The sequence below is a fragment of the Oncorhynchus mykiss genome, unplaced genomic scaffold, assembly GCF_013265735.2.
Source record: "Oncorhynchus mykiss isolate Arlee unplaced genomic scaffold, USDA_OmykA_1.1 un_scaffold_140, whole genome shotgun sequence".
Taxonomy (NCBI): Eukaryota; Metazoa; Chordata; class Actinopteri; order Salmoniformes; family Salmonidae; genus Oncorhynchus; species Oncorhynchus mykiss.
Window position 1 is genome coordinate 1,380,001 of NW_023493664.1, and position 13,868 is coordinate 1,393,868.

A 13,868-nucleotide genomic window follows, 5' to 3' on the forward strand; every position below is an offset into this window, starting at 1 on the left:
ATATACACACAGCACAGTCAAGGAATACAGCACACAGCTATATACACACAGCACAGTCAAGGAAAACAGCTATATACACACAGCTATATACACACAGCTATATACACACAGCTATATACACACAGCTATATACACACAGCTATATACACACAGCTATATACACACAGCACAGTCAAGGAAAACAGCTATATACACACAGCTATATACACACAGCTATATACACAAAGCACAGTCAAGGAAAACAGCTATATACACACAGCTATATACACACAGCAAAGTCAAGGAAAACAGCTATATACACACAGCACAGTCAGTTCACACAGCTACAGTGAGGCAAAAAAGTATTTTGTCAGCCACCAATTGTGCAAGTTCTCCAACTTAAAAAGATGAGAGAGGCCTGTAATGTTCATCATAGGTACACTTCAACTATGACAGACAAAATGAGAAAAACAATCCAGATAATCACATTGTAGGATTTTTAATGAATTTATTTTCAAATTATGGTGGAAAATAAGTATTAAGTAATAAGTATACCTATATACCTGATCTACCTGTTGAATTAACTACTATTCACCACCATGTCTATATACCTGATCTACCTGTTGAATTAACTACTATTCACCACCATGTCTATATACCTGATCTACCTGTTGAATTAACTACTATTCACCACCACCATGTCTATATACCTGATCTACCTGTTGAATTAACTACTATTCACCACCACCATGTCTATATACCTGATCTACCTGTTGAATTAACTACTATTCACCACCACCATGTCTATATACCTGATCTACCTGTTGAATTAACTACTATTCACCACCACCATGTCTATATACCTGATCTACCTGTTGAATTAACTACTATTCACCACCACCACCATGTCTATATACCTGATCTACCTGTTGAATTAACTACTATTCACCACCATGTCTATATACCTGATCTACCTGTTGAATTAACTACTATTCACCACCACCATGTCTATATACCTGATCTACCTGTTGAATTAACTACTATTCACCACCACCATGTCTATATACCTGATCTACCTGTTGAATTAACTACTATTCACCACCATGTCTATATACCTGATCTACCTGTTGAATTAACTACTATTCACCACCATGTCTATATACCTGATCTACCTGTTGAATTAACTACTATTCACCACCATGTCTATATACCTGATCTACCTGTTGAATTAACTACTATTCACCACCACCATGTCTATATACCTGATCTACCTGTTGAATTAACTACTATTCACCACCACCACCATGTCTATATACCTGATCTACCTGTTGAATTAACTACTATTCACCACCATGTCTATATACCTGATCTACCTGTTGAATTAACTACTATTCACCACCACCATGTCTATATACCTGATCTACCTGTTGAATTAACTACTATTCACCACCATGTCTATATACCTGATCTACCTGTTGAATTAACTACTATTCACCACCATGTCTATATACCTGATCTACCTGTTGAATTAACTACTATTCACCACCATGTCTATATACCTGATCTACCTGTTGAATTAACTACTATTCACCACCATGTCTATATACCTGATCTACCTGTTGAATTAACTACTATTCACCACCACCATGTCTATATACCTGATCTACCTGTTGAATTAACTACTATTCACCACCACCACCACCATGTCTATATACCTGATCTACCTGTTGAATTAACTACTATTCACCACCATCACCACCATGTCTATATACCTGATCTACCTGTTGAATTAACTACTATTCACCACCATCACCATGTCTATATACCTGATCTACCTGTTGAATTAACTACTATTCACCACCACCATGTCTATATACCTGATCTACCTGTTGAATTAACTACTATTCACCACCACCACCACCATGTCTATATACCTGATCTACCTGTTGAATTAACTACTATTCACCACCATCACCATGTCTATATACCTGATCTACCTGTTGAATTAACTACTATTCACCAGCATGTCTATATACCTGATCTACCTGTTGAATTAACTACTATTCACCACCATGTCTATATATCTGATCTACCTGTTGAATTAACTACTATTCACCACCACCATGTCTATATACCTGATCTACCTGTTGAATTAACTACTATTCACCACCACCATGTCTATATACCTGATCTACCTGTTGAATTAACTACTATTCACCACCACCATGTCTATATACCTGATCTACCTGTTGAATTAACTACTATTCACCACCATGTCTATATACCTGATCTACCTGTTGAATTAACTACTATTCACCACCACCATGTCTATATACCTGATCTACCTGTTGAATTAACTACTATTCACCACCACCACCATGTCTATATACCTGATCTACCTGTTGAATTAACTACTATTCACCACCACCATGTCTATATACCTGATCTACCTGTTGAATTAACTACTATTCACCACCACCACCATGTCTATATACCTGATCTACCTGTTGAATTAACTACTATTCACCACCACCACCATGTCTATATACCTGATCTACCTGTTGAATTAACTACTATTCACCACCATGTCTATATACCTGATCTACCTGTTGAATTAACTACTATTCACCACCACCACCATGTCTATATACCTGATCTACCTGTTGAATTAACTACTATTCACCACCATGTCTATATACCTGATCTACCTGTTGAATTAACTACTATTCACCACCACCATGTCTATATACCTGATCTACCTGTTGAATTAACTACTATTCACCACCATGTCTATATACCTGATCTACCTGTTGAATTAACTACTATTCACCACCACCACCATGTCTATATACCTGATCTACCTGTTGAATTAACTACTATTCACCACCATGTCTATATACCTGATCTACCTGTTGAATTAACTACTATTCACCACCATGTCTATATACCTGATCTACCTGTTGAATTAACTACTATTCACCACCATGTCTATATACCTGATCTACCTGTTGAATTAACTACTATTCACCACCATGTCTATATACCTGATCTACCTGTTGAATTAACTACTATTCACCACCATGTCTATATACCTGATCTACCTGTTGAATTAACTACTATTCACCACCATGTCTATATACCTGATCTACCTGTTGAATTAACTACTATTCACCACCACCATGTCTATATACCTGATCTACCTGTTGAATTAACTACTATTCACCACCATGTCTATATACCTGATCTACCTGTTGAATTAACTACTATTCACCACCATGTCTATATACCTGATCTACCTGTTGAATTAACTACTATTCACCACCACCACCACCATGTCTATATACCTGATCTACCTGTTGAATTAACTACTATTCACCACCACCATGTCTATATACCTGATCTACCTGTTGAATTAACTACTATTCACCACCATGTCTATATACCTGATCTACCTGTTGAATTAACTACTATTCACCACCACCATGTCTATATACCTGATCTACCTGTTGAATTAACTACTATTCACCACCACCATGTCTATATACCTGATCTACCTGTTGAATTAACTACTATTCACCACCATGTCTATATACCTGATCTACCTGTTGAATTAACTACTATTCACCACCATGTCTATATACCTGATCTACCTGTTGAATTAACTACTATTCACCACCACCACCATGTCTATATACCTGATCTACCTGTTGAATTAACTACTATTCACCACCATGTCTATATACCTGATCTACCTGTTGAATTAACTACTATTCACCACCACCATGTCTATATACCTGATCTACCTGTTGAATTAACTACTATTCACCACCATGTCTATATACCTGATCTACCTGTTGAATTAACTACTATTCACCACCATGTCTATATACCTGATCTACCTGTTGAATTAACTACTATTCACCACCATGTCTATATACCTGATCTACCTGTTGAATTAACTACTATTCACCACCATGTCTATATACCTGATCTACCTGTTGAATTAACTACTATTCACCACCATGTCTATATACCTGATCTACCTGTTGAATTAACTACTATTCACCACCACCACCATGTCTATATACCTGATCTACCTGTTGAATTAACTACTATTCACCACCATGTCTATATACCTGATCTACCTGTTGAATTAACTACTATTCACCACCACCACCATGTCTATATACCTGATCTACCTGTTGAATTAACTACTATTCACCACCATGTCTATATACCTGATCTACCTGTTGAATTAACTACTATTCACCACCATGTCTATATACCTGATCTACCTGTTGAATTAACTACTATTCACCACCACCACCACCATGTCTATATACCTGATCTACCTGTTGAATTAACTACTATTCACCACCATGTCTATATACCTGATCTACCTGTTGAATTAACTACTATTCACCACCATGTCTATATACCTGATCTACCTGTTGAATTAACTACTATTCACCACCATGTCTATATACCTGATCTACCTGTTGAATTAACTACTATTCACCACCATGTCTATATACCTGATCTACCTGTTGAATTAACTACTATTCACCACCACCATGTCTATATACCTGATCTACCTGTTGAATTAACTACTATTCACCACCATGTCTATATACCTGATCTACCTGTTGAATTAACTACTATTCACCACCACCATGTCTATATACCTGATCTACCTGTTGAATTAACTACTATTCACCACCACCACCACCATGTCTATATACCTGATCTACCTGTTGAATTAACTACTATTCACCACCATGTCTATATACCTGATCTACCTGTTGAATTAACTACTATTCACCACCACCACCATGTCTATATACCTGATCTACCTGTTGAATTAACTACTATTCACCACCACCACCATGTCTATATACCTGATCTACCTGTTGAATTAACTACTATTCACCACCATGTCTATATACCTGATCTACCTGTTGAATTAACTACTATTCACCACCACCATGTCTATATACCTGATCTACCTGATGAATTAACTACTATTCACCACCATGTCTATATACCTGATCTACCTGTTGAATTAACTACTATTCACCACCACCATGTCTATATACCTGATCTACCTGTTGAATTAACTACTATTCACCACCACCATGTCTATATACCTGATCTACCTGTTGAATTAACTACTATTCACCACCATGTCTATATACCTGATCTACCTGTTGAATTAACTACTATTCACCACCATGTCTATATACCTGATCTACCTGATGAATTAACTACTATTCACCACCACCATGTCTATATACCTGATCTACCTGTTGAATTAACTACTATTCACCACCATGTCTATATACCTGATCTACCTGTTGAATTAACTACTATTCACCACCACCACCATGTCTATATACCTGATCTACCTGTTGAATTAACTACTATTCACCACCATGTCTATATACCTGATCTACCTGTTGAATTAACTACTATTCACCACCATGTCTATATACCTGATCTACCTGTTGAATTAACTACTATTCACCACCACCACCATGTCTATATACCTGATCTACCTGTTGAATTAACTACTATTCACCACCATGTCTATATACCTGATCTACCTGTTGAATTAACTACTATTCACCACCACCATGTCTATATACCTGATCTACCTGTTGAATTAACTACTATTCACCACCATGTCTATATACCTGATCTACCTGTTGAATTAACTACTATTCACCACCATGTCTATATACCTGATCTACCTGTTGAATTAACTACTATTCACCACCACCACCATGTCTATATACCTGATCTACCTGTTGAATTAACTACTATTCACCACCACCATGTCTATATACCTGATCTACCTGTTGAATTAACTACTATTCACCACCACCACCATGTCTATATACCTGATCTACCTGTTGAATTAACTACTATTCACCACCATGTCTATATACCTGATCTACCTGTTGAATTAACTACTATTCACCACCACCACCACCATGTCTATATACCTGATCTACCTGTTGAATTAACTACTATTCACCACCATGTCTATATACCTGATCTACCTGTTGAATTAACTACTATTCACCACCATGTCTATATACCTGATCTACCTGTTGAATTAACTACTATTCACCACCATGTCTATATACCTGATCTACCTGTTGAATTAACTACTATTCACCACCACCATGTCTATATACCTGATCTACCTGTTGAATTAACTACTATTCACCACCACCACCATGTCTATATACCTGATCTACCTGTTGAATTAACTACTATTCACCACCACCATGTCTATATACCTGATCTACCTGTTGAATTAACTACTATTCACCACCATGTCTATATACCTGATCTACCTGTTGAATTAACTACTATTCACCACCATGTCTATATACCTGATCTACCTGTTGAATTAACTACTATTCACCACCACCATGTCTATTTACCTGATCTACCTGTTGAATTAACTACTATTCACCACCACCACCATGTCTATATACCTGATCTACCTGTTGAATTAACTACTATTCACCACCACCATGTCTATTTACCTGATCTACCTGTTGAATTAACTACTATTCACCACCACCATGTCTATTTACCTGATCTACCTGTTGAATTAACTACTATTCACCACCACCACCATGTCTATATACCTGATCTACCTGTTGAATTAACTACTATTCACCACCACCATGTCTATATACCTGATCTACCTGTTGAATTAACTACTATTCACCACCACCACCATGTCTATATACCTGATCTACCTGTTGAATTAACTACTATTCACCACCACCATGTCTATATACCTGATCTACCTGTTGAATTAACTACTATTCACCACCATGTCTATATACCTGATCTACCTGTTGAATTAACTACTATTCACCACCACCACCACCATGTCTATATACCTGATCTACCTGTTGAATTAACTACTATTCACCACCATGTCTATATACCTGATCTACCTGTTGAATTAACTACTATTCACCACCATGTCTATATACCTGATCTACCTGTTGAATTAACTACTATTCACCACCACCATGTCTATATACCTGATCTACCTGTTGAATTAACTACTATTCACCACCATGTCTATATACCTGATCTACCTGTTGAATTAACTACTATTCACCACCATGTCTATATACCTGATCTACCTGTTGAATTAACTACTATTCACCACCATGTCTATATACCTGATCTACCTGTTGAATTAACTACTATTCACCACCATGTCTATATACCTGATCTACCTGTTGAATTAACTACTATTCACCACCACCATGTCTATATACCTGATCTACCTGTTGAATTAACTACTATTCACCACCATGTCTATATACCTGATCTACCTGTTGAATTAACTACTATTCACCACCACCACCATGTCTATATACCTGATCTACCTGTTGAATTAACTACTATTCACCACCACCATGTCTATATACCTGATCTACCTGTTGAATTAACTACTATTCACCACCATGTCTATATACCTGATCTACCTGTTGAATTAACTACTATTCACCACCATGTCTATATACCTGATCTACCTGTTGAATTAACTACTATTCACCACCACCACCATGTCTATATACCTGATCTACCTGTTGAATTAACTACTATTCACCACCACCATGTCTATATACCTGATCTACCTGTTGAATTAACTACTATTCACCACCATGTCTATATACCTGATCTACCTGTTGAATTAACTACTATTCACCACCATGTCTATATACCTGATCTACCTGTTGAATTAACTACTATTCACCACCATGTCTATATACCTGATCTACCTGTTGAATTAACTACTATTCACCACCATGTCTATATACCTGATCTACCTGTTGAATTAACTACTATTCACCACCATGTCTATATACCTGATCTACCTGTTGAATTAACTACTATTCACCACCATGTCTATATACCTGATCTACCTGTTGAATTAACTACTATTCACCACCATGTCTATATACCTGATCTACCTGATGAATTAACTACTATTCACCACCATGTCTATATACCTGATCTACCTGTTGAATTAACTACTATTCACCACCATGTCTATATACCTGATCTACCTGTTGAATTAACTACTATTCACCACCACCACCATGTCTATATACCTGATCTACCTGTTGAATTAACTACTATTCACCACCACCACCATGTCTATATACCTGATCTACCTGTTGAATTAACTACTATTCACCACCACCACCATGTCTATATACCTGATCTACCTGTTGAATTAACTACTATTCACCACCATGTCTATATACCTGATCTACCTGTTGAATTAACTACTATTCACCACCATGTCTATATACCTGATCTACCTGTTGAATTAACTACTATTCACCACCATGTCTATATACCTGATCTACCTGTTGAATTAACTACTATTCACCACCATGTCTATATACCTGATCTACCTGTTGAATTAACTACTATTCACCACCATGTCTATATACCTGATCTACCTGTTGAATTAACTACTATTCACCACCATGTCTATATACCTGATCTACCTGTTGAATTAACTACTATTCACCACCACCATGTCTATATACCTGATCTACCTGTTGAATTAACTACTATTCACCACCATGTCTATATACCTGATCTACCTGTTGAATTAACTACTATTCACCACCATGTCTATATACCTGATCTACCTGTTGAATTAACTACTATTCACCACCACCACCATGTCTATATACCTGATCTACCTGTTGAATTAACTACTATTCACCACCATGTCTATATACCTGATCTACCTGTTGAATTAACTACTATTCACCACCACCATGTCTATATACCTGATCTACCTGTTGAATTAACTACTATTCACCACCACCACCATGTCTATATACCTGATCTACCTGTTGAATTAACTACTATTCACCACCACCATGTCTATATACCTGATCTACCTGTTGAATTAACTACTATTCACCACCACCATGTCTATATACCTGATCTACCTGTTGAATTAACTACTATTCACCAGCATGTCTATATACCTGATCTACCTGTTGAATTAACTACTATTCACCACCACCACCATGTCTATATACCTGATCTACCTGTTGAATTAACTACTATTCACCACCATGTCTATATACCTGATCTACCTGTTGAATTAACTACTATTCACCACCATGTCTATATACCTGATCTACCTGTTGAATTAACTACTATTCACCACCATGTCTATATACCTGATCTACCTGTTGAATTAACTACTATTCACCACCACCACCATGTCTATATACCTGATCTACCTGTTGAATTAACTACTATTCACCACCACCACCATGTCTATATACCTGATCTACCTGTTGAATTAACTACTATTCACCACCACCATGTCTATATACCTGATCTACCTGTTGAATTAACTACTATTCACCACCACCATGTCTATATACCTGATCTACCTGTTGAATTAACTACTATTCACCACCATGTCTATATACCTGATCTACCTGTTGAATTAACTACTATTCACCACCATGTCTATATACCTGATCTACCTGTTGAATTAACTACAATTCACCACCATGTCTATATACCTGATCTACCTGTTGAATTAACTACTATTCACCACCACCATGTCTATATACCTGATCTACCTGTTGAATTAACTACTATTCACCACCACCACCACCATGTCTATATACCTGATCTACCTGTTGAATTAACTACTATTCACCACCATGTCTATATACCTGATCTACCTGTTGAATTAACTACTATTCACCACCACCATGTCTATATACCTGATCTACCTGTTGAATTAACTACTATTCACCACCACCACCATGTCTATATACCTGATCTACCTGTTGAATTAACTACTATTCACCACCACCATGTCTATATACCTGATCTACCTGTTGAATTAACTACTATTCACCACCATGTCTATATACCTGATCTACCTGTTGAATTAACTACTATTCACCACCACCACCATGTCTATATACCTGATCTACCTGTTGAATTAACTACTATTCACCACCATGTCTATATACCTGATCTACCTGTTGAATTAACTACTATTCACCACCATGTCTATATACCTGATCTACCTGTTGAATTAACTACTATTCACCACCACCACCATGTCTATTTACCTGATCTACCTGTTGAATTAACTACTATTCACCACCATGTCTATATACCTGATCTACCTGTTGAATTAACTACTATTCACCACCACCATGTCTATATACCTGATCTACCTGTTGAATTAACTACTATTCACCACCATGTCTATATACCTGATCTACCTGTTGAATTAACTACTATTCACCACCATGTCTATATACCTGATCTACCTGTTGAATTAACTACTATTCACCACCATGTCTATATACCTGATCTACCTGTTGAATTAACTACTATTCACCACCATGTCTATATACCTGATCTACCTGTTGAATTAACTACTATTCACCACCACCACCATGTCTATATACCTGATCTACCTGTTGAATTAACTACTATTCACCACCACCATGTCTATATACCTGATCTACCTGTTGAATTAACTACTATTCACCACCATGTCTATATACCTGATCTACCTGTTGAATTAACTACTATTCACCACCACGTCTATATACCTGATCTACCTGTTGAATTAACTACTATTCACCACCATGTCTATATACCTGATCTACCTGTTGAATTAACTACTATTCACCACCATGTCTATATACCTGATCTACCTGTTGAATTAACTACTATTCACCACCACCATGTCTATATACCTGATCTACCTGTTGAATTAACTACTATTCACCACCACCACGTCTATATACCTGATCTACCTGTTGAATTAACTACTATTCACCACCACCATGTCTATATACCTGATCTACCTGTTGAATTAACTACTATTCACCACCACCACCATGTCTATATACCTGATCTACCTGTTGAATTAACTACTATTCACCACCATGTCTATATACCTGATCTACCTGTTGAATTAACTACTATTCACCACCATGTCTATATACCTGATCTACCTGTTGAATTAACTACTATTCACCACCATGTCTATATACCTGATCTACCTGTTGAATTAACTACTATTCACCACCACCATGTCTATATACCTGATCTACCTGTTGAATTAACTACTATTCACCACCATGTCTATATACCTGATCTACCTGTTGAATTAACTACTATTCACCACCACCATGTCTATATACCTGATCTACCTGTTGAATTAACTACTATTCACCACCACCACCACCATGTCTATATACCTGATCTACCTGTTGAATTAACTACTATTCACCACCATGTCTATATACCTGATCTACCTGTTGAATTAACTACTATTCACCACCACCATGTCTATATACCTGATCTACCTGTTGAATTAACTACTATTCACCACCATGTCTATATACCTGATCTACCTGTTGAATTAACTACTATTCACCACCATGTCTATATACCTGATCTACCTGTTGAATTAACTACTATTCACCACCATGTCTATATACCTGATCTACCTGTTGAATTAACTACTATTCACCACCATGTCTATATACCTGATCTACCTGTTGAATTAACTACTATTCACCACCACCATGTCTATATACCTGATCTACCTGTTGAATTAACTACTATTCACCACCATGTCTATATACCTGATCTACCTGTTGAATTAACTACTATTCACCACCATGTCTATATACCTGATCTACCTGTTGAATTAACTACAATTCACCACCATGTCTATATACCTGATCTACCTGTTGAATTAACTACTATTCACCACCACCATGTCTATATACCTGATCTACCTGTTGAATTAACTACTATTCACCACCATGTCTATATACCTGATCTACCTGTTGAATTAACTACTATTCACCACCACCACCATGTCTATATACCTGATCTACCTGTTGAATTAACTACTATTCACCACCATGTCTATATACCTGATCTACCTGTTGAATTAACTACTATTCACCACCACCATGTCTATATACCTGATCTACCTGTTGAATTAACTACTATTCACCACCACCACCATGTCTATATACCTGATCTACCTGTTGAATTAACTACTATTCACCACCATGTCTATATACCTGATCTACCTGTTGAATTAACTACTATTCACCACCATGTCTATATACCTGATCTACCTGTTGAATTAACTACTATTCACCACCACCATGTCTATATACCTGATCTACCTGTTGAATTAACTACTATTCACCACCACCACCATGTCTATATACCTGATCTACCTGTTGAATTAACTACTATTCACCACCATGTCTATATACCTGATCTACCTGTTGAATTAACTACTATTCACCACCATGTCTATATACCTGATCTACCTGTTGAATTAACTACTATTCACCACCATGTCTATATACCTGATCTACCTGTTGAATTAACTACTATTCACCACCATGTCTATATACCTGATCTACCTGTTGAATTAACTACTATTCACCACCATCACCATGTCTATATACCTGATCTACCTGTTGAATTAACTACTATTCACCAGCATGTCTATATACCTGATCTACCTGTTGAATTAACTACCATTCACCACCATGTCTATCATCTATACCAGATCTACACAAACATAAAAGTTGTACATCCTCATTGTGTCTACAGTGTCTTACCCATAATTACTGAAACTCTCTCTGACACACAGGGAGCGGGGCTGTGTATTCGTCCAGTGATGCGTAAGGGAAGCGCTAGCGAGGATAAAGAGATTTCACGGTCTGAATAACGACCAACAGAATCATTGTCCTCAACTCTGACACATTTAGAGCTAGCTACTACATAATCCAGCATAGCTAGAGCTAGTTACAACATAACCACAACACACAACTAGAGCTAGCTACTACATAATCCAGCATAGCTAGAGCTAGTTACAACATAACCACAACACACAACTAGAGCTAGCTACTACATAATCCAGCATAGCTAGAGCTAGTTATAACATAACCCAGCATAGCTAGAGCTAGTTACAACATAACCCAGCATAGCTAGAGCTAGTTACAACATAATCCATCATAGCTAGAGCTAGTTACAACATAACCACAACACACAACTAGAGCTAGCTACTACATAATCCAGCATAGCTAGAGCTAGTTACAACATAACCCAGCATAGCTAGAGCTAGTTACAACATAACCCAGCATAGCTAGAGCTAGTTACAACATAACCCAGCATAGCTAGAGCTAGTTACAACATAACTACAACACACAACTAGAGCTCGTTACAGCATAGCTACAACACACAACTAATCCTAGTTACAACATAATCCTGCATAGCTAGAGCTAGTTACAACATACAGTGCCTTGCGAAAGTATTCAGCCCCCTTGAACTTTGCGACCTTTTGCCACATTTCAGGCTTCAAACATAAAGATATAAAACTGTATTTTTTGGTGAAGAATCAACAACAAGTGGGACACAATCATGAAGTGGAACGACATTTATTGGATATTTCAAACTTTTTTAACAAATCAAAAACTGAAAAATTGGGCCTCTAGACCCAAACTGTTACAGACCTATTACCATCCTGCCCTGCCTCTAGACCCAAACTGTTACAGACCTATATTCATCCTGCCCTGCCTCTAGACCCATACTGTTACAGACCTGTATCCATCCTGCCCTGCCTCTAGACCCAAACTGTTACAGACCTATATTCATCCTGCCCTGCCTCTAGACCCAAACTGTTACAGACCTATATCCATCCTGCCCTGCCTCTAGACCCAAACTGTTACAGACCTGTATCCATCCTGCCCTGCCCTGCCTCTAGACCCAAACTGTTACAGACCTGTATCCATCCTGCC

General features: G+C 37.2%; 1 protein-coding gene across 3 annotated transcripts in view; it reads right to left on the minus strand.

The window, feature by feature from the left end:
• Positions 1 to 13,868, minus strand: part of LOC110516509 (lethal(2) giant larvae protein homolog 1-like) — a 91,116-nt gene that overhangs the window by 53,333 nt on the left and 23,915 nt on the right. The gene's annotated exons all lie outside the window — the stretch shown is intronic.